Raw genomic sequence first — 25,730 nt, 5'->3', positions numbered from 1 at the left:
TAAGATTTTCACAGACAGAGTGGTGGGTGCGTGGAATGCACTGCCAACAGTGGTGGTGGAAGTGGATACAATAGGGTTTTTTAAGAGACTCCTAGATAGGTACATGGAGCTTAGAAAAATAGAGGGCTATGCGCTAGGGAAATTCTAGGCAGTTTCTGGAGTAGGTTATTTGGTCGGCACAACATTGTGGGCCGAAGGGCCTGTAATGTGCTGTAAAAAAAAACACTGGCACTCTCTTTTCATTGACTATTTCATTTGCTTCAAAATACTGTTCAATTCATTCAGTGTACATCTGTTGTGCAATCAAATATATCTATCTTTCCAATATAGCCAGTCATTTCTGCTTTTTTAAAATTTATGCATGTTATCACCCAATATTCACTGTTTATGAACCTGTGGCTGTACTTGTTGCTTGTTAACTCTGTCTATTTTCTGCCATTATTTTAACCCAACCATTTCTCTCCCCTTTCACAGAAACATGCGCTGCGTTGTTTTTTTAACTCAAATATTTCTCTCTCTCCTTCCAAAGAAAAAATCATGCTGCACTTCGCAGGTACGATAGGTAGCTATGTATATCTGGACTCCTATGTTCGGCCCTTATCCCTCCAAGCCTCACCCACCCACCCCCCATGCACCTATCAAAATGCTTCTTAAATAATACTATTGTACTATTGTGCCTGAACCACTTCCTCTAGCAGCTTATTCCTTGTACTCACCGCCATTGGTGTGAAAATATTGCCCAACTGGTCCCTTTTAAATCTTTCCCCTTTCACTTAAAACCTACACCCCTAGAATGGAATAGATGATGCACATCTCTCCATTAGTATTTTCCTAACATCGTCACAAATAGATTACCCATTCCTGATAGCTCTTAAAAATAAGAAACAGATGGAGTTGAAGTTATTCTTGTTTGTTTTACAAGTTCACAGCATGAAACTGTTTCCTACTCAACTGAGCTCAAAAAAGACTGCATGAATAATTAAAATTGTACCAAATGTGGTGGAAGGTCCTTTAAGTAAATAGAAATTTTTAAAAAATCTTTCAGCTTGGCAATGTTATCTTCTTTAGTAAAAGACAAAATAAAAATCTAGGAAGATCTTTTCAATTGTTACATTCTTGTTCCTCAAGACTGGGAAGTTGTATTTACCCACAATATGAAACATTATGAAATATCATTGGTTGGATCCACCTAAGTGTCACTCTAAAAAGCCCATGTCAACAAATTACCCCTAATTTGGCAATCATACACAAAGGAACTGTGGTTGGTTGATGTATAATCTGGTGCACAGAGTGTTTTTCTGAATCACTCTGTGCAATTGGAGCGTTTTTCCATGATCCGAATGCATTGTTGGAGCAGATTGACTTGGAACTTTTCTCTGCATGTATCAACAGAAAATTTTAACTCTTTCCATGCTGGCATTTTTTGATGAATTACCATTAAACTAAATAAAACAAAATGCAGGGAGATCTCTGCAGGTCAAACAGCTTCTATGGAAAGGAATAAAGAATGAAGTCTTGGCCTAATACGTTGACCGCTTATTCATTTCCATAGATGCTGCCAGATCTGCTGAGCTCCTCCAGCATTTTGTATGTGTAACTCTGGATTTCCAGCATCTGCAGAATCTCTTACGTTTACCATTAACTTAAATAACTTTTATGAGTTACTAACTGAGATACTGTATGTCTTTCTGATATTTAAGTCAATACGCCTGTATCCTGACTTCATGATTGAATTCAGAGAGTGTATGCTCTGAGTTCATGTCTAACCTATCTATCCACATACCTGATGGACAATGGCAGCCAAAATCATTATTGTAGATTCTAGATGTGTAGACAGACTATTAAAAATAAGCATTTATCTGGGGATATTCTCGATAATAAATCATCAAGGTGACAGCACAACATCCAAATTAATGTAATGAAAATGTTGCATCTATAAATGTTAGAGGGTTAAATCTAATTTTAGATTTCAGAAGATATAATAAACAATAAATTTATTACATTTTGTAGCTATTATCTACACTTGTAGAATCAGTTTAAAACATGCATCAAATTCTAGAAAGGATTGTTCTTTTTTTAAGCACGTGTAATTCTTTTTGGACATGACATTAAACTTATTAATGTTTTCTTCCTGGATCAATATCTATTAAGTGCATATGGATGTCATATTCAAACATGGAATACAGGTGCCAGCTTTAATTGGGGAAAATACTTTATGGTTAGACATTGCTTTCAGCATTTTCTGTAGGTTGTACTTATTGTTTTTATAATATGATTTCGAACTGGATAATCAGTCCATGTGAGCAAAAAATGCAGATGCTGGAATGTTGAAACAGGAGCAGGAATTTCTGCAATGCCTTTACATAATCTATCCAATTGGAAAAAGTATTAAATTGTACGCATCCGAGTTTGTTTTTAGCCAAGATTTGCATTTTTAAATGTATATAGTTATTTTTAATATATGTAGTACAGGAATAGAAAATAAAACTATGCATTTATATATACAGCAGCTGGAAATGGCGATAGTAAGACAATAGCCTGTTGCCACCTGACTTTACATTTACTGGAAAAGAAAATAGCAGAGTATTAAATTAGAGTATTAAACATACGTCAACAGTTTTCCCAGCTGGAAGTAGACTGGTCACTGAAATAATTTTTCATCAATGTTAAAAGTCTCTGTCATGAGAAATTAGAGTGAGTTCTTAGTCCTTTCCCTAATCCTCAGTAACCTTCTTCCCAAGATTTTCCATTGACATTAACATTCACCTGTTATTTGTTAGTAATCAAGTAATATCTATGAAAAATTGGTTAGCCCTAGCAAAGCCAACCACTTCATTCACAAAATGCCTCTTCATTTACACAAAGCAGCTCACACTTCCATAGCACAGCACTTTGCTGGACCTACACCCACACTTACACTGAAAGAGGATTTGTACTTCTCTGCTGAAAGTCTATGTGAATTCTTCCAGTCTCAAGTGTTAGCCAAAACAGATCAGTTAAAGAGCAGAAAGATCTGTTTAGCCCAGGCTGAAGTTTACCACCAACTAACCTACACACCATTCTCACTCAGATACCCAAGCCTTGTCAAATCATTCAGTATATTTTTAAATCGGTAAAATGTAAGGGAAGATGACAGTTATATGGCAGGGAATACTTTCCATCTCTAATAGGAATCTTTTAACATTTGCAAAATAATTAAATTATAAATAAATCAAACAAGTTTGGTGAAAGTAAAATCAAACAATGGATTTAAAAATAAATTTATGCGGGAAAACAATCAACAACAATGACACTTTGGAAATACTTTTCATGCTTTACTAGATATATCACACTTCATTAGACCCAGATAGTGAAGACAAAACACACTTAATAACCAAGTTCCAAATTCTGTCAATCTTGTATCTGTGGTTGAAGAACTGTGGTTCCACTGCAAGAACAGAGTTTTGTATACCTAGGGCAAAAGGCTGCCTAGGGCAGGATTGCTTAGCCTGAGAGTGTGATGAAAACCTACAAGGTACTTTTGATCAGCTCACCAGGTTAAAGAAGGAAGTCTGAGAGGACTGGAAAAAGTAGAAAAGTTGACAGTGGGTGGAGTATATAAAAATTAAATTTTGGATTTAATTTTGAAACTAGGTGCTACATTTTGACCAAACTCATTTTGTGGGAATTATCTCTGAAGCATTAAAGCACAGGGTCTACGACGTTGAGAATGTATATACCAGAAAAATAAATATCCTTTGAATATGATGTGCTGTAAGATGTGGTTGCAAATGAATGTAACTGCTTCAGAGAAAATTCCCAAAGTTTATCATTGCAGCAACAGCCAAAGAGAACACACAAACACAGGAAAATAAGAGCAGGAATAGACTACGTATCCCCTCAAGTATGGTCATAGCTGATCTAGCCAAAGCCTCAACTCCTTCTCTGTGCCAATTTCCCATAAACCTCAATCACCTAATCTTTCAAGTATGTATCTATCACTGGTCTGAATACTTCCAGTGATTCTGCCTCTAGCTCTGGGTAGAGAATTCCAGAGATTCTCTAGTGGTCAGAGAGGGCATTGAGGGCAAGTCAAACTTATACTTTGCTAGTATTTTTTTCAGCTCAGTTCTTCCTCTATCAAGGTCAATAAAGTTTTGACTTGTTTACTCTGTCCGAAAATGAAGGTTTTTACTGAATTTTTCAAAAGTAATTCATTGAGGGGAATGTAAAGATTAATAGACTTGGAAAGGAATACTGCTACTTGATTAAATGAGAGAGGCTTGATTATTAGGAATATAGCAAGCTCCTGATTTTACCACAGTAATAGAAAATGATTGAAACTAATTTCTCATTCTAATTACAGTATAATGACACACCAGCTTGGAATTATTTTGGGGCACTCCACATATTAAAAAGACAACAAATTCCTCTGCTAACTGAGCACTGTCTCCCCATTGCACAGTGAGATATTTTTACCAGACAAAATAAATAGGCAGGCAAAATAAATAGGCAGGCAAAATAAATTGCTGGAATGGGCCACAGCACCATTAAGTCTTTCAGCTCACCACATCTTCCTTTGGCAAATTTAATGGGATTTAACATCACTGATTGATCCTTTAATTTCTATAAATCTTGTCAGCTAGTCCAGAAATTAGATCACATTGTGGCACGTTTCTCGTGAGATGCTTGATCCAATTTCAGTGATCAGTAAGTCATGAACAAAAATTGGAGATTTAGGGTATAGCTCATGAAGTCTGAAATTCCTTTATGCATCTGCCATCTGATGTGTAAAGGGCTCTGGGTATTCACAGTGAAGTTGAACACCATATTACACATATCTGGACACCATTTCCAGGACTTTCATATGCAATATCAGCTACAGACCATCCCTGCAGAAGAAAACATTCAATATGCCAGTGTAGGAATCCTCAGTCATGTAGGTTAGAAGGGAAAGGGAGTGGACAATTGAAATGGCAGGCAACCAGATGTTTGGAGTTGTCTCTGTTACTTAATACAGGTTCACTGCAAACAGTTGACCAAGTTGAGTTTGGTTTCCACAATGCAGACGATACTAAATGCAAAGCACTTATTGGAAGGAATGTTTTCTAGTTCACCTGCAATCACTGCTCGAGTCTCTGACACTTGTACAGTATTTTCACTTCTTCCTTCTCACCATCCAGATATACCCTGAGAATCATAGAGTCACACAGCACAGAAACATGCCCTTCACCCAGCTGGTCCATTCCGACAAACATGCTAGTGCTATTTGCCTTTGTTTGTCCCTTATCCATCTAGATCTTTCCTATCCATGTACCTGCCTCAAGCACCTTCCCCCCAGACCTCCGTCCGTGCACACATCACTCTCTATCAAAAAAGGCTGCCTGCAAATTTCTATCAAATCTCTCCCTCACTATTTTCTACACACCTGTAAAATCACCTCTGTCTTCTATGCTCCAAGGAACATCTTTGTAAATCTTTTCTACTCTCCTTCCAGTTTAATAATGTCTTTCCTTCTGCAGGTGTCCAAAACTGTCTACAATACTCCAAGTGCAGCCCTACCAACGTCACACATAACTGCAATGTAACCGCCCAACTTATGTACTCAATGCCCTGATTGATGAAGGCCAGCACACCAAACACCTTCACGTTCTATCTACCTGCGACTTCACTTTCAGGGAACTATGTACCTGAAGTCCAAGGTCTCTCCGTTCTATAACACTCCACGGGGCCCTTCTGTTTACTGTGAAAGTCCTATTTTGATTCAATTTTCCAAAATGCAACACCTCACATTTAGCTGAATTTCCGACTCTTCTGACATTGAGACCTACTATAAGGCAGCTACAAAACTCAATGGAGGCTGTTCATTTACATGTTGTATACATTATATATGCATTCTATAGTGCTCGAAGTAATAACAAGTCAAGATTCTCAGGGTTGTATATTGTGGCACAATCTCTGGGTTGTATATAGTGACATGTATGTACTTTGATAATAAATTTACTTTGAACTTTAAACTTTCATGTGATTTTTAGGAGATGTAACCAATGAAGGGATATTTTCATGGGCACAGAAGAGACTGCAGATGTTAGAATCTGAATCAAAAAAAATACTGCTGGAGAAACACAAGTTGTCAAGCAGCATCTGTAAAGGTAAAGAGAGTCAAAGTTTTGGGTGGAGACCCTGAATCAGGACTGAGAGTGTAGAGAGGAGATTGCCAGTATAAAGAGGTGAGAGGAAGGAGTGAAACAGAGGCTGGCAAGTGCTAAGTGGAACCAGTTGAAGATGGGGATAATGTGCACTTGGAGCCAAATTAAGCCAGGAGATGGTTCCTGGTGGGTGAGTCATATACTGTGGGAGCTGCATCAACACATTTTTTGAGGTATAAGCTATGTTAAGCCCAGTTCAATACATGTTTTTAATAAATTTTTCAGTTTTTGAGTAGAATTGTTGGTACAAGTGCTCTGCACTGTGATGTGTTAACACAGTAAAGAAGGTGAAATCTAATTTCTGCACAGCTTCAAAGACCAGGAACAGTGATTCCTAATTATCTCCATGACTTCATTCCAAAGGCAAAGAAATGTACTTTCTACCTGCTTCAATGAAAACAGTATAAAGCCACCAAAGCATTTTTATTTCATTCAGAGCCAAGTAGCTTATTACACACTGCAGGCTATACTCTTCATGTAATCTGTCACAGAAACTCATCAAAGATTTGACCTCCATCTTCCTCTGGTGCTCCCCTCCCCTCTTCTTTCTTCCTAGGCCTCCCGTCATTCTCCAGCCTTGTATCCCTTTTGCCAATCAACTTACCAGCTCTTAGCTTCATCCCCTCCCCCTCCTGTCTTCTCTTATCATTTCAGGTCTCCCCCTCCCCCTCCCACTTTCAAATCTCTTACTATCTCTTTTTTCAGTTAGTCCTGACGAAGGATCCTGACCCGAAACGTCGACTGTACCTCTTCCTAGAGATGCTGCCTGGCCTGCTACGTTCACCAGCATTTTGTGTGTGTTGCAAAGATGTGTCACTATCACAGGTAACTGCCTAAAACTGTATCTCTTAGAAGAAAGGATGCCTCGGGAGGCTGAAGAAATCTGGCATGTCCCCATCGACTCTTATCAATGTTTCTCACGGTTTGATATAGCGATATAGAAGAAACTGCAGAATTGTGAACCTAGCTCAGCATGTCACAGAAGTCAGCCTCCCCTCCACTGACTCCGTCTACACTTCGTGCTGCCTCAGTGAATCGCCCAGCATTATCAAAGATGGCACCCATGTTCTCTCTACTCCTTTTTCCCATCAGACAAAAGTCCAAAATCACACACCACCAGGCTCAAAGACAGCTTCTACCCCACTGTTATATGACTATTGAATGGTTCCCTAGTATGATAGCATGAAAATCTTGACCTCACAATCTACCAGCACTGCACTTTCTCTGTGGCTGTTACCCTTTATTTTGCAGTAGGTTATTGTTTTACCTTGTACTACCTCAATGCACTGTGTAACGATTTGATCTGCAGGAATGGTATAAAAGATAAGCTTTTAACTGGACCTCAGTACATGTGACAACAGTAAACTAATTCTAATTCCAATTCCAGCTATTACGCGCATATCCCAACACCAGCAATATGGCTAGCAGGGAGCACACAGTTTTCATGCTCCTGGCCTAATTCTGCTCCTATATCTTATGGTCTTTGTTCGTTAATTTGCTCTGGAAGAGCTGTCCCGCTGTCAGCACTGCCCCACCATCAGAAAGTGCTGGGTGATTCACTGAGGCAGCATGAAGTATGGACAGTCAGTGGAGGGGAGGCTGACTTCTGTGACATACTGAGAGTTCACAACTCTCTGCAGTTTCTTGTCAGGAACACGGATCCTCAATGACAAATAGAGATGAGCAATAAGCACCGACCTGCGGCCAGTGGCTCATAGAAGGTAGAATGTTTTTTTGTGAAGGAGCCAAACCCCCTGTTACAGCATCTGTAGTCTTGCAGCCACATTATGCTTCTGGTTAATGTGAATCCCAGGAAGCTGGCAGGTGGGTAAATGGGAAATTTTCTCAAGGGACTATGGTGAGATTTACATTTGATGGAGATGGATATTAAGAGGCATTGCTGCTAACTTGCCTCGAACATCTCTATGCCTTCTCCCCCCATATCATCTACCCTCTAGGGGGGTCACCTGCCAGATCTAGTCCTGTACTGTGTAATATCAAGTCAAGTCAAGTCAAGTCAAGTCAAGTCTAGTCGCTTTTATTGTCATTTCAACCATAACTGCTGGTACAGTACACAGTAAAAATGAAACAACAATCCTTCAGGACCATGGTGCTACATGAAACAACACAAAACTACCCCAGACTTCAGGCCTACATGGGACTACATAAAGTGCACAAAACTTTGTGCGATGATCATTAAGCCAAATAGAACAGAATCATGTACTTTGTTTTAAAAACAGAAAGGTTCATCAATTAAATGCTGTGATTAAATTAAGTTGTAGCTCCAAAGATACAGAGTCATATAGAGATACAGCATAGAAATTGTCTGTCCCTTCGGCCCATCGACTATCAGATACACATTTATACTGATCCCCTCATTTACACTAATCCATCTCCATTAAACCCATTTTCTCTTCTTACATTCTGTTCAGCTTTCTAGTTCCTATCACTCACTGACACACAAGAAGCAGCTTACAGTAGGCAACTAACTAAATGGCCTACACATTTTTTGGGGCTTATGAAGAAAGCTACTGCCTAAAAGAAACCCATGAACTCACCAGGGAGAATGTGCAAACCCCACACAGTTTGAACCTGGGTCCCTGTGAAGCAGCAGCTTTACTCGAAGTGTACGAACGATAGGACCAGAGAGGTCGGGGCACCATTTTCCTCAGCGTCATCTGGGATTAGCTTAGTGTGAAAGGCCTAGAAGGTCTAGAATTTTCTTTCAAAAAGCTTCCAGAAGATATTTTTGTGCCAGTACATAGATAGTCCTAGTAGAGAAGGGCAGTAATATACCTAATCTCAGGGAATGTCCTTTAACATCCAGAGTTGCTTGCATCTGTTGTCCTTACCTTTCACCCTTTGGGGAACACTCCAGTCTTGTGATCTCCCTATGTCAACTCTAAATGACTTTTAATTGTCAAATGTAGACTTCCTAGGTAGCAACCGTTCCTCTCTTATGCTATTTACATCAACAGATTTACAACGATAGATTAATGTTATAATCAGTACAATCTTACCTGCATTTAATACAACATTTTGGAAAAAAATAATTGAGAGATAGCAATGAGGTAATTATGGCACTAGGATAGAATTTGCAAATTCATGAAAACATGAACTATATTGGCCATCCATTACTTTCTGTGAGCAGCTGATGATTTTATTCAGCAGTTACAAATTACTTGGAGACCAAGATATTAGTATGCCAATCAAGGTTTTGCAGAGCTCGTCTTGGAACAGAAGTGCTCTCCCCACTTGCTCTGCCATCTGATTCATCAATTATAAAGCCACTGGAGAAAGGAAGAGAGTGGAGAGCGGCATTTCTATTGACATTTAAAGAGCTTGTCAGCTGTCCTCACTTCATTCACTGTTCAGTTTATTTTTACTGCTTCTGTGCTGCTTTGAGGCTTTTGGACATGTTAGCAGCTTGAAGTGACCCTGATTGTTTAGATAAGTAACTTGGTGTGTCAACAACTTCAAGAAATCCTCTTAAGGGCTCTAATGATTTGGTGCTGGGACAGCCATTTTGAATGGAAAAAGAGGGAGGTGGATCACACTGTTGCATGAAGAGCACCTGCCAGAAAGAAAGGGCATAAAGAGGGAAACTTATAGGAGACTCTGCCACAAATATCCTCAGAATGTTGACCTGTACTGACGAGCTGTGTGAGTTTCCGCTCAGTCAGGGAGATGTGTCACAGTTCTGACGTGCTTCAGCATTAACTCCAGCCCAGAACTTGGCCTTGTCTGTTGCACTCGAGATTCACAAGGTCCTGAAGTGTTATACACCAAGGTCATTTAAATCTAGGACAAGTGACAACCGACCAATGAATTACTTGGGTCTGAGATTTGAAAATACATTCTCTAAAAATGACAACTCAAAGCATCTACCAAACAATGCAACATTCCCATATTTAACAAATGCAGAAATGTATGCTTCTCAATATTGGCAGGGCTTCACTTTAACATCCCATCTTCATGCAGTGTTGCCTCATTAATGCAAAAAGTGTCTACCTTATTTTGTCTTCAAGTCACTGAAGATGGGACTTAAACTTATAACTTCTGATTGGGAGGGAAGGATGCAACAGAATCCTGACTACAACAACAGTTCTGTTGCTCTTCCATTTTCCTTCCTGTTTTCAGCTCCCAATATCACTGTTCACCCATGGTTATGAGAAATGGAAATGTAGGGTTTTGAGTTTTGACAAGAAATATAAGACGTCGGGGAGGCCTAATGTGGAGTATTGTGTGGCATTCTGGTCACCACCTACAGGAAAGATAAGATTGCAAGAGTGCAGAGAAAAATTTACAAGGATGTTGCCAAGACTTAAGGACTTGAGTTATAGGGAAATGTTGAATAGTTAGGACTTTATTCCCAGGAGTATAGAAGAATGAGGAGAGATTTAATAGAGGTAGACAAAATTATGAAGGGTATAGATAGGTAAATGCAAGCAGGCTTTCTCCACTGAGGTGGGGTGAGACTACAGCTAGTGGTCATGGATTAAGGGTGAAAGGTGAAATATTTAGAGGGAATTTCTTCACTCAGTGGGTGGTGAGAATGTGGAATGAGCTGCCAGCAGAAGTGGTGAAATCAGATTCGATTTTGACTTTTAAGAAAAATTTGGATAGGTACATGGATGGGAGAGGAACCAGGGGCCGGGTGCAGGTCAGTGGGACTAGGCAGATTAATAGTTTGGCATAGACTAGATGGGTCAAAGGTGTTTCTGAGTCGTAGTGTTCTATGGTACTATAACTAGGAACACAATCTTCTTCCAGTGCGGCTTCATCAACAGCACATACACTGCAGCGCTGTCATTATACCGTCACTCAGCATCAGTATTCAATGTTCCCTCTCTTTCACCCAGACTGTAAAGTTAGAGTCTCTATGCTTGGGAGTGAAGAGCATCCTCCCAAATGTGACTGATGGATTAAGCACAGAAATGGAGATGAGGCACGGCCACCAAGAAATGAGACTGCTTTGTCTTTTACTTTCGTGCTCATACAATCCAGTTCTTATGAAAAAAAAATTACAAGTGATAATAAGCAACATACAACACAGTTCAAAGGCCTTTGATTTATGTTCTGGGTGGCTTTGTGCATCTGCAGCGTAATGTATGAAGGATCCTGGACAAGTACATGGGCAACCAGCAACGTGCAATTCAACACCAGTTGTCATTTCTGGATTTATTGTTCACATCGGAGTGTCATCTAGAGGCCACCACTGCAAAAGCAGGAATTCATGTGTTCTCGGAATCCTAGTGCTACACAATTCGAGGAGGAGCTCCATGAGCCCTTGCTGGCCTTGGGAACCATACTCCGGAGGTCTCCTTTAATTTATTTAGTTACAGGGTTTCTTTTGGTCCTCCACCTCCATAAGTCCTGAATCTCATTCATCACAATCTCACAACTAACCCTTCACCCAGTCACACCTATGACCCTCAGCCAACTTTTCCATCCCTGCTCACCACCACCACAACTGTACCCCGCCAATTACCTGACCACCCTTCTCACCCTCACTGGCTATAGGAGGCTTCCCTGACAAATGCGACAGACAGACCTGAACCATGCTCTGTCTTAAGTAGAATCACACACTACTCACAGGATACTGACCCACAAGCTATCCAGAGCCACAGCCCCAAGCATATTTATTTATTTGTTGAGATACAGTGTAAAGTAGACCCCTCTGGCCGCGTTGCCCAGCAGTCCCCCTATTTAACCTGAGCCTAATCACGGGACAATTTACAATGACTAATTAACCTACCAACCAGTATGTCTTTGGACTGTGGGAGGAAACCAGAGCGCCTGGAGGAAACCCACATATTCACAGGGAGAGCCTACATAGAGGCTGCTGCGGGAATCGAACCTGAGTCGCATGTACTGTAAAGCATTCTACTAACCACTACGCTAGCGTGCCATACCATTCCTTTTACATGCATTGATACAGTATACAACGGGAAGGCCTTCTCTTCTGTATAGTTGATTCACTGCTGACCCATTGCCTTGGGCCACAAGTGTTATTGAATTTTCAAGCGACAGCCCCATGCCCAGAATTGTTGCTGGCACACTGTGCAGTAACCACTTAATACACCTTTGCAAGCATCAAGGGAGTTCTAAACTCTCTTGCTTCTGATTCCAGTATGCCACTGTGCATTCTGCTTGAACCAAAATCAGGATCAGGTTTAACGTCACTGTATATCGTAAAATCTGTTTCCTCTATCTGGATAAATGTGAAGGTGGCTGAAGTTATAACTTCAGGATCTTTGTTGCCCGCTTCTTCCTGCCCAAAGGAGGCAACCTGTTGGCCAGAAGAGGAGAAAACTTAGACAGAGCTGCATGAACAGCAGGAAGAGACTTAAAATGATGAAGACAAAGAAGGTCCACCAGTCTTGCATGATTATAACGGCAGCAACTCATTGAAACCCAACTATTCTCCGGAGCACACAGTCACTTCTAACGACACTGAACCAAAGCACAGGCCTCAGGCAAAACACATTGCACAGTCTTCAAATACTCACCAAATGCTGCATGGAAATTTAAAAAGACTCTTAAATTCTCCCTTCTGTTCTTAAATGTATCCACTGTGGTAACTAAATTGTTAACCAATAAATGTATATTTTGCCTCCCTCAAAGTTCTAAGTAAATTTATTATCAAAGTAATGTATGTCACCAGGTCCAACCCTGAGATTCATTTTCCTGTGGGCAGACTCAATAAATCCAATAACCGTAATAGAATCAATGTAAAGCCGCACCAACAGGGTGTACAACCACAAAATACTCTGCAGATGCTGGGGTCAAAGCAACACTCACAACACGCTGGAGGAACTCAGCAGGTCGGGCAGCATCAGTGGAAAAGATCGGTCGACGTTTCGGGCCGGAACCCTTCGTCAGGACTGTAGGGGTAAGGGGCATAGAATTCTCCAACTTCCAGTAATTCCCTCCCCCTCCCTTCCCCTATCCCTATGTCACTCTGCTCCCTCCACCAGCTCCCTACCTCCTCCCTCTTGGTTCCGACTCCTTCTACTACCCATTGTGTTTTCCCCTATTCTTTCTTCACCTTTCCTGCCTATCTCCCACCCCTTTATCTTTCCCCTTACTGGATTTTCACCTGGAACCTATCAGTCTTCTCCTTCCCACCCTCCCCCCACCTTCTTTATAGGGCCTCTGTCCCCTCCCTCTTCAGTCCTGACGAAGAGTTCCGGCCCGAAACGTCGACCGATCTTTTCCACTGATGCTGCCCGACCTGCTGAGTTCCTCCAGCGTGTTGTGAGGGTGTACAACCAGCATGCAAAAGACAACAAACTGTGCAAATACTAAAAGAAAGAAGAAATAATAATAATCATCATCATAATAAATAAGCAATAAATATCTTATTAATCATAGACCAATTAATTTTTCCTACTTAGCTTAATAAGTACCATTACATAACCTTTTCAACAATTCCTCTTATCCTTCACATTTGTATAGATAATGCTCTAGTTTCTTTATATCTGCTCATGATCAAGCTCTCTCATTACTGGCATCATCTCACTTACATACATTGTTAATGGCCTTGAAATGGTCCAAAATTATCAATAATATATAGCAATCTAACTATAGATTTGCTTAGCTTAATTTCATCTCATTAATTCAATTAATAGAACCCAGGACAGATTATCTTTCCATATTTTTTCAAATTGACTCTCCTGCTTCTGAGGATTTGTGGCTCTGTGCTCAAATATAACTTTAATCATCTATACTTCTATGTTTGCGGTTTTAATTTGGTGAAGAAAGTTTGTAAGTCATTTTGCATCCTCCCCACCCTTTGCCCTCGGAGTCACAAACATTCCATTCTAAAATTATTCAAGAAAGTGAAATCTGAATTAATGGAAAACTCAGGAAAAACAAAAGATGTCTGTGGGCATTTAAAAATACGTAGAAAGGACATGTTAGCATTTCCAGTTAAAACAGATTGTTAGAACTCATGAACTGATTAAGGAAATTGGGGATATTGTAGGGTTGACCAACACATAGAGGAATGATTTACAACAGGTAAAAAGCAAGATTAATGGTAATACTGTAATTTGAAAAAAATAATACTAAACGGGTGAGGTTTGCAAAGACCCTCCATTACGACAAAAGGCACACAAATTCTCTTTCAAAAATAAAAACAACCTTCAGTAAAATCCTCCCTAAAAAAGACTATCAGATGTTTGCTTACTTCACTGTGCTTGCTCATTTTTTTTCACTAATTGCTAATTATAACAGAGCAGGGATTGGAGAGTGCTCTAAAAAACTGAAACCTGATCAGAGGAGATTTACAGTTCAGAGGGAGATTTACGGTTTAGAGGGAGATTGATTTGTGGCAGTCAACAGCTGACATGAAAATACAGTGCCTGGCATGCAGCTGTTTTTAAATGCTTGACTTTTTCCACAATACCGGAGTGAAGGGCAATCAGATGAACTCAGGAAATAATATTGCGTGCCGACAACACATACCATAATTACTTGGGAAACTGGGATAGTCTACAATGAGTTCCTGGGATTTGGGCCTGTACCCACAGGATTTACAGCAATGTTAAATTTAGGAGACACAGGAGAGGGAGGAGGGACCTGGATAGGCCCTGTGACCTCATGGCCATATTATGCAGCCCTTGCTGGTGCCAATATTCTATAGTAGAGGCCGTGTCAAATTTCATTGTTCGAAGTGTTTTACAAATATTTTTAATAAAGGTACTTTCATACTTTTAATTTCATTTTAGTTTTGTTATTCTTCAGTGACTTTGGTATATTTTATTTAGTTATTGCAACCACCACTGTTTTATTTGCTTGGCTTTTGTGCGTGCTTAAAACCAGGTTTCCCTGAAGTATGAGGTGTCAGGTATGCATCTAAATACCTGCATATGTAGCTTTGGATTGAGCTGTAGCATTCATGATGATGACTGAATAGTTTAAAACATTTTAATAATAATTAATTTAATAATGCACTGATGCATTCCGTATGTGGGTAGTCTAGAAAAACTAGACTATCTGAGTCTGTCCTTAGTAGAATTTCTCATGCACATAAAAATTCCCTGAAGATGTTATTAAAAGCTTATTAAAGCTGTGCTGAGTTTTGACAATTTGCAATTCTGATGACTCAGGGAGTAAGAGGATTTCTGTAATTTACTCTCCATTAGGAAACTCCATGAGAGTTGGACGTCTTGAGGGAAGTTTTGTATTATTGATTATACTTATATATAACAACAAAATGCAGTTACAAACTCAAATATACAGAGAGAAAATTCTCCTTTGAAAAGATAAGCTCTCAAGGTTGATGGGGCAATGTGTTGCTTAAATTGCACTAAAAAATAAAAGAGTACTTTGTTGAACTTTTCAGTTTTTATTTTTGGTTCAGTTTTGTTAGTAGTCAGCAAAAGTAAGCCTGTCTCCATTCCCAGCAGCAGTACTGCTTTTTTCCACTACCATCAAATTTTAGTCTCTGTAAAGCACATATTACAGGCATATTACAGATATCTAAATTGATAATAATAATAATGGCAACTTTTCTAATTTTTACTGTAAGTTTTCTTTGATAAATTAACATATATCTTTTTAAGATTGAAAGAGTACAGAGAATATTTACAAGGACGTTGCTGGGACTCAAGGACCTGAGTTACAAGGAAAGTTTAAATACTGTAGATTCCGACTTTATATCTATAGCGTAGGAGAATGAGGGGAGATTTGATAGAGGTATACAAAATTATGAGGGGTATAGGTGGGTATACACAAGCAGGTGCTTTCTGCTGAGGTTGGGCAAAACTCGACTCAGAGGACACAAGTTAATGCTGACAGGTGAAATACTCAAGGGGAACCTGAGGGAGAACTTCTTCATTCAGAGGGCGCTGTGAGTGTGGAACAAAGTGCCAGTGGAAGTGGTGAGGCAGTTTCAGTTTCAGCATTTAAGAGAAGTTTGGATAATACATGGGTACAATAGATATGAAAGGATATGGCCCACGTGCGGATTGATGGGAGGAAGCAGAATAACGATTTGGCACAGTCTAGATGGGCCGAAAAGCCTATTTCTGTGCTGCAGTGCCCTATGACCACTATGTTAGGAGAACATTCCGACCTGTGTTTTTACTCTTCCTGTCATTGTCACCACTGACCATCACAACTCACCATGGCGTTGCTCAGAAAGCCATATAAGTACCTTGAAAGCCATTGGGACATTCCAAAACAAAAATAATATGAATTTCGCATGACCTACTCCACAATGGGCCTGCAGCAGACGCAGTCTCATTGGCACTCCACTCTGCTTTGGGGCACCTAGGCAACGGTAAAGCATACATCAGGTGACCGTTTATTGATTAGTGGTCGAGGTTGAACATCATTATTCCCTCAGTGTTAATTAACAAGCTTCAAAACCTGGGCTTCTGTAACTGTGTCCTTGACTTCCTTATCAGGAGACTACAGTCAGATGGATTGAAATATCAATTTCCCCCCACAGGCCCACCACAAGAATGCAAGCTTAGCATACTGCTCGATTCTCTCTATGCTCATGTTTGTAGGAAGCACAGCTCAAACACCATTGATGAATTTACAGATGACACCACTGGTGTTGGTAGAATCTTAACAGTAAGAAGAAGACGTACAGGGGATGATACCATTTTTAGCAGGTTGAGTGGTATCACCAAAATCACATACTCAATATCAGCAAGACTAAGGAATTGATTGTACACTCTAGGAAAGGCAGTTGGGAGAAGACACATCAGCCCTCATTGAGGGGTCAGTGATAGAAACAACTTCAAGTTCCTGGGTGTCAATATATTGGAGGATTTATCCTGGACCTAAAAATCTAACCCAATCACGAAGAAGGCACACGAGCAGCTCCACTTTGTAAGGGGTTTGAGGAGATTTGGTGGGCCACTAACGACTCTTGTAAATCTGTTTACATGTACTGTAGAGAGTATTCTAACTGCTTGTATCACAGCCTGATATGGATCTTCCAATGCACAGGAAGAAGCTGCAGAGGGTTGTAGACTCAGTAGCTCCATTACTGGCAGAACCCTCTCCACTATTACCTTCCTCATGGAAGGACATCTTCCAAGAGGCAATGCCTCAGAAGAACGTGGCATCCAGCACCAAGCACCCTCACCATTCAGTACATGCCCTCTTCCCATTGCAGTCGTCAGGGAGAAGGTACAGCAGCCTGAGGACACACACTCAACGAATTAAGGAAAGCTTCTTCCCCTCCGCCATCAGATTTCTGAATGGTCCATGAATCCATGAACACTATTTCATTATTCCTTTTTATTTTGCACTACTTATTTCTCTTGCTATCCATCCCATAGGATGAGGATGGTTCCTTTCAGTTAGTTAGTGGGATGGTACCCCACTCCTCAGAAAGGAACAACGTGTGCGTGAGTGGACTTTAGGTGAGTAGGGGATTGCACAGATCCAGACCCACCCTCTCAACATCCCCTCCCAGATCCAGTGGCATGGTGAGGTCCAAGATGGCTGGGGGAAGTTCTGTTGCAGTGAATGGCCAGACCAAGCTTCGATGCAAGGGATGACCTTTCCGCACTTCACGGCACTTGTTTGCTAGATGACCGTTGACTGACCCTACGAGAGGGTTCATTCGCCCCTTGACAGGTCTTGTTTTTCGTCCTGCAGGGTGTCTAGCCACCCTCCTCACCAGGCAAGCCTGGTGGGGGAACCGGTTTAGTTGCCAACCACCCAACCATGCGACAGGTAGTACTGCGTTACGTGGTACCAGTAGCACCCAGACGTGTGACCTGACCAGAACTACTCATTTATTTTGTAATTTATAGTAATTTTACATCTGCTCTTCACTTCTAGTGTGAAGTGATACATTTGGAAGGTCAAACTTGAAGGTAGAATACATGGTTAATAACAGCATTCTGAGCAGCATAGAGGACTATAAGGATCTTGGGGCCTGTCCACAGATACTTCAAGGTTATCATGCAAGCTGATAGGGCTGTTAAGTAGGTGTATGGTGTGCTGGCCTTCAATAATCAGAGGATGGAGTTCAAGAGCCAATGGGGACAGCATGGTTGGCACATTGCTTTACAATGCCAGCTGAATTCCCCTCACTATCACTATCACCTCACTAATTTGTATGTTCTTTCCATGACTGCATTGGCTTTCTGCAGTTGCTTTGGTTTCCTCCCACATTCCAAAGACATATGTTAGGGTTAGTAAGTTGTGGGCATGCTATGTTGGCACTGTGCTGCCTAGTACAAACCTCGCAGATCTGACTTGACACAAACAATTAGCTTTATTTGTCACATATATTGTACATCCAAGTTGCATCAATGACCAACACTGTCCAGGGATGTGCTGGTGTCAGCACACAAGAGATGACACGCTTCCAGTGCCAACATAGCATGCTCACAACTTACCAGCCATAACCTGTTCACCTTTGGAAAGTGAGAGGAAACTGGAGCACCTGAAGGATACCCATGTGATCACGGGGAGGGTGGGATGCCCACGCGGTCACGAGGAGACCGGGATACCCACGTGCTCACGGGGAGAACGGGATACCCGTGTGGTCACGGGGAGAGCGGGATACCCGCACGGTCGCGGGGAGAGCGGGATACTCGCACGGTCGCGGGGAGAAAGGGATACCCACACGGTCACGGGGAGAGCGGGATACCCACACGGTCACGGGGAGAGTGGGATACCCACACAGTCGCAGGGAGAACAGGATACTCACACAGTCGCAGGGAGAGCGGGATACCCGCACGGTCGCAGGAAGAACAGGATACCCACACGGTCGTGGGGAGAGAGGGATACCCACACAGTCGCGGGGAGAAAGGGATACTCACACAGTCGCAGGGAGAGCGGGATACCCGCACGGTCGCAGGAAGAACAGGATACCCACACGGTCGTGGGGAGAGCGGGATACCCACACGGTCACGGGGAGAGCGGGATACCCACACAGTCGCAGGGAGAACAGGATACCCACACAGTCGCAGGGAGAGCGGGATACCCACACAGTCGCGGGGAGAAAGGGATACCCACACGGTCGCGGGGAGAAAGGGATACCCACACAGTCGCAGGGAGAGCGGGATACCCGCACGGTCGCAGGGAGAACAGGATACCCACATGGTTGTGGGGAGAACAGGATGCCCGCGCAATCGTGGGGAGAGCAGGATACCCGCACTGTCGCAGGGAGAGCGGGATACCCGCACGGTCGCAGGGAGAGCGGGATACCCACACGGTCACAGGGAGAACAGGATACCCACACGGTCGCGGGGAGAAAGGGATACCCACACAGTCGCAGGGAGAGCGGGATACCCGCACGGTCGCAGGGAGAACGGGATACCCACATGGTCGTGGGGAGAAAGGGATACCCACACAGTCACAGGGAGAGCGGGATACCCACATGGTCACGACGAGAACGGGATACCCACATGGTCATGGGGAGAACAGGATGCCCGCGCAATCGCGGGGAGGGCAGGATACCCGCAGGGTTGCAAGGAGAACGGGATACCCGCACGGTCGCGGGGAGAGCAGGATACCCGCGCGGTCGCGGGGAGAGCAGGATACCCGCGTGGTCGCTGAGAGAGCAGGATACCCGCGCGGTCGCAAGGAGAGCGGGATACCCGCGCGGTCGCGGGGAGAGCAGGATACCCGCATGATCATGGGGAGAATACACAAGTTCCTCACAGACAGCAAGTGAATTGAACCCCGACCTTACATCTGGCACTGTAGAGCATTATTCTACCTTGCAACCTGTAATTATATAAACACTTTTCACCTTGAAACGTCTAATGCACTCCATAGTCAAACATTGAGACAATAGACATGGAGCCAAAAGAGTACATAATAAGACTGATGACTGAAGTTTAATTAAAGGGAAATTTAAGGAAAGAGCTGTAAAATATTGAATGGTGGGAATTATAGGTCAAGGCATTAAGTGGATAAGAGAGAAGAATAGGCGGCAACTCCTGTGGTTGTACGGCATAATCAAGTCCAGAGTCCGGAGCTTAACGTTTTGGCATCATATGCAAAGATGTCATTGGCTAGAAAGCTCAGTTCAAGGTCAAAGAGTTTAATCTTTCCAGAATAAACCACCAAGAACAACTTAGAGCTGATTTGTGACTGCAAGTCAGACAAATAACATGAAGCTGTGGAGAAGCCTAAATAGGGGGTGGGAAGGTAGAACTGAAGGTCAGCAGCATCGATGTAGAGGGTGGCCAAATGTCCACAGGTGCTCATGGCAAACAACACTTGTTTAACTGATGAAGAGAGAGAGTCCTGGTTTCCTGGTTTAGGAATGGTGCAGTGTCTTCAGAAAGGGAATGGATGAGAACACAAAAGAATATGCTTCAAGGCTGTAGTGAAAGTACTGGGGATTGGAACTGACAGGATTGCTCCATAGAACTAGATGATACTCTGTAAAGGTAGTACTATATGGTATATCATGGGCAGTAACGGGTAGTATTTCAAAGATAGTATGTAGAATTACTCCATAACTAGAACTAAATGATATTCTCCAGTTAATATGGGATAGTGCTCCAAAGGTGGTACTGGATTATATTTCATGCATGTTTTCAATAGTAGTCCATGGATGGTGCTGGACTTTATAAATAAAACTCAATAATATCTCGTGAGTAGTTGTAGACTGTATTCCACGGATGGTGCCAAATGGAACTGGATAGTTCTTCACAGATGTTGCAGTACTATTCCCAAGAATGGTGTTAATAAAACTCCATGGTCATGGGGATAGTATTCTAAGGATGATACTGAATGTATCACCTGCATGGTATGAAATCAAATTCCATGGCTAGTATAAGGTACTGTAGCATTCAGTAGATAGGGTTGTATTATTTAATAGATAGTTTTAAATAACATTCCATGAAAAAAGCTGGATGATATTCCATTAGATGTACAAGATACTTCTCCAGGATAGTAGTATATTGTATTTGTTGTTAACATTATTTGAAGTTAAAATGCATTTCTCCTGTAGTTTGTAGTGGTTTTTAAAGTGCAAGAAACTTGGCATTAGACAATATACTGCGAGTCCCACATTGATATCAGAGCAGGTGTGGGCATACAAGTGAAGTGGAGAATTGCCTAGAAAAACTTGCTTTGATTTCAGTAAACAAAACAAGGGCCAGTAATGATTTCAATGGACCAGAGCTATTTTTAACAGTGGTAATAAATCAGTGGAAAGTCTTGGGTTAGACGGTTTACTTGTCACCATAAATCTGAAATCATATGCAATTTTCTATTTTATCATGGCCAATGCATTTCCTCTATCAACAGCAAGTAACTGAATGATAACATTCTACTTAATAAAATCCAGATGTGTTAACTTAGCTTTCCTCACAGGATAGTGTGGAGGTATAATTTTAGCTGCTATGACAAAAGACAATCCTCATTAATTGCAGGAGGTAATTTTGTAATTATTTTAGAATTGGCTATGGTAATATTAATGACTTGCATGGAAATCAATATATTCAGTGGATAAGGTGGGATGGCACAGTATTAATAATTTATGCTTCTGCTTTTTGTTTTGGACTTGAATCCAACCCAAACTAATGGCATGAAAACCTTGTTTCTTGGCTGAAAATGAGTAATATGAAATAAGGTTGGCAGCTCCAACCCAGTTGCTAATGGAAAGAAATCCATGGCACAAAATAGTCCTAATTCAGAACCAGATGGTACTTACTAAATAATTATTCCCGTTACAGTAATCTGACTGGTGTACTTAATGCAGTCTAACAGAAGACAACCAGAAAATAATGGCCTAGAAATTCAATCATGTAGCAGATGTTCCCCATGCGCTATACATTTGAATGGAGCACAAAAATGGATCACAGAACATAATCAGCATTGTTTTGTGTGCCGAGAGCGTGGTATAAATCTCTGTATATGACGTTAATCATTGTGTATGCATCTTTGACATTGCTAATGGAAAATCAATGCCTGCAAACATGTTGGGAAACTAGTCCTTAATGGGAAAGTAATGATCTACTTGTGTCTCGGTTAGTCCTTTCCAAAGCCACTGTTGGGGAGTCCAGCATGGCAAACGACCAGTCTTCATGTGCTTTCAGATGAGGCCTTCTTCTTGCTTCCATGGGAAGGAGGTCCCAACTTATTCATTGTTCTCTCTAGGGAGCCACCTCCAAAGCCACAAGGACTAATCATCAATCCAACAAATATCACTCTTTCTCACTGCTGGTCAGATCAGCAGATTCGGCTCCACTACTTGAAATTCGATTTCTTCTTGAAGACAAAGCTCTAGTCATGGGCAGAGATAGCTCAGATAAATAGGTACTCGGCGAGGTACTTGAAATTACATATGATTGCCGTGTGTATCCATGCTGAAGGCCAAGGACTCATGCCACTCAAGTGCATAAAACCTTATATATCAAGTAAAGAAGACTTATTCCCCATAACCCGAGACAGCAGCTGCACAGGTGTTTTGTGTTATGCATTATTCCACATGCTTCCAAGTGCTTTACAGTTTCTGTTCCGACTGTTAATAGCACACTGATGTTGGGTTCACAAGGATACATCTATCCTAGCAACTCTGGACAATGTTTCTCACCCTCTGCTTGCCACCTTGGCTGAACAAAGGAGCACTTTCAGTAATAGACTAAGACAAATGTGCTGCTCCAAAGAGCAATATATGAGGTCATTCTTACCCTCGGCCATTAAGCTCTATGATGAGTCAACCTGTAGCCGGGGAAGTGATGCCACCCCCCCCCCCACCCCCGTTAGACTGTTTGAGGTAACTTAATTTTTATTCTTCCTTACTTCTTTTCTGATATTTGTATATCTGCGCATTTGTAATGCTACTGTGACACTGTAATTTCCTTTGGGATCAATAAAGTATCTACCTATCTATCAAGAAATATATAAAAACTCCAACACAAAGACAGGCCATTTAGCCCTGGTAATCACCATTCTCCCATTACATGACTGAATTGTTCTTATCACATTTGCTCACTCTTTATCAATACCTTTTTATCCATTTTTCCTTATCAAAGCTAATCTTAAATATGATAGGAGATTTCCAAATCTCTGCTATCTTAATATATTTAATATGCTTCAACTACATCTCTTCTGTCTACCAGGTAAGGACTTCTTTAAATCACATTCCTCCAGTTAAACCAAGCTTTCCTAAACATAAGAAGTAGGAGCAGGAGTCGGCCATCTGGCCCATCGAGCCTGCACCGCCATTCAATAAGATCATGGCTGATCTGGCCATGGACTCATCTCCACCTACCTGCCTTTTCCTCATAACCCTAGATTCCCCTACAATGCAAAAACCTATCCAACCTTTGCTTAAACATACTTACTGGAGATTTTTGTTTCTTTAATAGCTACTCATGTATCTTCTATTGAAAGTATTCTCAAGATCTGCACTGCAAAATAATTTATTTTTGATGGCAATCTCACCTAAACCCAGCTTAATGCTTAATGAGGGTTCAGCTATTCCAAAGCCACTTTCAAGGTCTATTCCACAGTTGGGCAGAATGAAAGGTTAATATTCCTACAGAGATTGAAAGCTCACTGGACAACTGTGCTCATTTTCCAAGTCTGATTTCACTTAAAGGTGAAGATTGTTACACCAGATTGTCCTTTTACAAATCAGTACATTGTTTTATACACAATGCACTTTTCCACCTCCGAGCCCTCTGGGAATAATCTCAGATATCTGTTTAGACTCTTTTTATCCATCTCTTCCTTCCATCACAGCTTCTCATTTGATAAAATGAAAGTGATAAGACTCCAAGTGTTGGAAATCTGAAACAAAACTAGAACATGATAGAAACACTCAGCAAGTTGGGCAGCATCTGTGGAAAGAGAAACAGTTTGCATTACCAGTCAAGGGCCCTCCATCACAATAAGTTGCCTTCTTGCGGCATAACGGAATGTGTGAGCGAGATTTCTGTTTGGCATTTTGTGAAGAAGTCTCTGTCTATGGAAGATTTTGTAAGTTCTGTGGATGTTGACAAGTAGTGGTGGTAGTGATAACAGAAATGTACAGTATATTCAAGACTGAGAGGTGGATTTGGTTGACACTTACATGGGTCAAAAAGTATGGAGATTAGGAAAGAAAACTTGAGATACCAGACTGACTTGTGCTTCTATTTGGTATGATTGACAGAATTTGTAGGGGGAATGAAAAAGGGGAACTTGGAACTGGTCAGACTGAAGTTATTAGAAGAGAGAGTTGAAAGTTATGAGGCCATTGAACATTTTGCTGTTTTGCAGGCACGTCCTGGGGCTAAACTCTTGACACTAATCTCTGAGGCCTCTTTGAACTTTCAGTAGAGATGTTGTCTTGTGAGCTTTCAGTCTCTGTAGGACCATTAAATCTTCATTCTGCCCAGCACTGGAACGGAACCTTGAAAGTAGTTTTGGAGTAGCTGAGCCCTTAGTCTACATCAAGTGCTGGAATAAGACCCAAGCCCAGTTGTCGCAGAAATACATATTGGGTTTAGATGGTATTGTCATCAAAAATAAATAATAAGTCTTCAGATTTATAATTTGGGTTGAATGGACTGGGCCTCATATTTGCATGTAAATAAAAAAGTTGGCATCACTTAACTTCATTGTAGGATAACAGTGTACATCTAGGGTAGGATCTCCACGTATATCAAGCCGAAGGGAATAGAATGAAACTGAACAGGATAGATGGAAATAACAAACAACAAACAATAGGAATTCTGCAGATGCTTGAAATTCAAGCAACCAGCAACTTTGAGGATAGATGGATAAGCACAATATATCAGAATGGGTCCCACAGACAGCAGTGCTTGAACTACATCCACTGGGAGCTGCTGAACTACTGGAACCACAAGCTGGAGCAGGAGCCCTTCCTTCTGGAGGCGAATCTGATTGTGGCAGTAAACAATTCCATACATCAGGCTTGGAGTGGGCTGGTGTTGTGATGGAAATGAGACAGGTTCTTTGGGTCTCAAGGCAAGGATTCTGGATACACAGTTTTAACAATAAGGAGTTTATTTACAGGGAAAGAAGAGCTTGGGGACAACACAAGCGGCTACAATATTCGCACAAATGCACTTAGAATAGATGAGCGTGGGAAAAATCGGGTCGGCAGTACAATACACGGGGAAACGGTGTGGGGACAGAGTACAGGTACATATACAAGCAAGGGAAAAGTAACTATGATACCTGCCACCCCTTGACTATGGGCAGGCACTGCTCTCTGTTACAGGGACAACAATAAACGCTCCCAAAACCATATTCAATGCACAACTCACCAACATCAGGCTGGTCCCTCGGAAACAGCAAAAAAGAGAACGGGCCAAGCACAAGTAGCACCCTTTATAGGTCAGGGGGCTAGAGGGTCCAGCCCAGTTGATTCACCGGGGGGCCAACAGCTTGGTGCTAGACGGGTTAATCCAATTAAGGTGGCCAATGGTTAAGTGTGCATTGATTAGTTGGGATGGGTGAAATGTTGACTGACATGTGGTGTACCTTCCGACCAGGTAGAGGGTAGTGCTGAGCCGTGACAGGCACGGCTCTCTGGATACAGTTGGGTATCAAGAAAGTTACAGAGGAAGGCCTTGATTTGAAGTA

Source organism: Mobula birostris, chromosome 6 (genome assembly GCF_030028105.1).
Source record: "Mobula birostris isolate sMobBir1 chromosome 6, sMobBir1.hap1, whole genome shotgun sequence".
In the NCBI taxonomy this organism is placed as follows: Eukaryota; Metazoa; Chordata; class Chondrichthyes; order Myliobatiformes; family Myliobatidae; genus Mobula; species Mobula birostris.
This window is presented reverse-complemented; position numbering follows the sequence as displayed.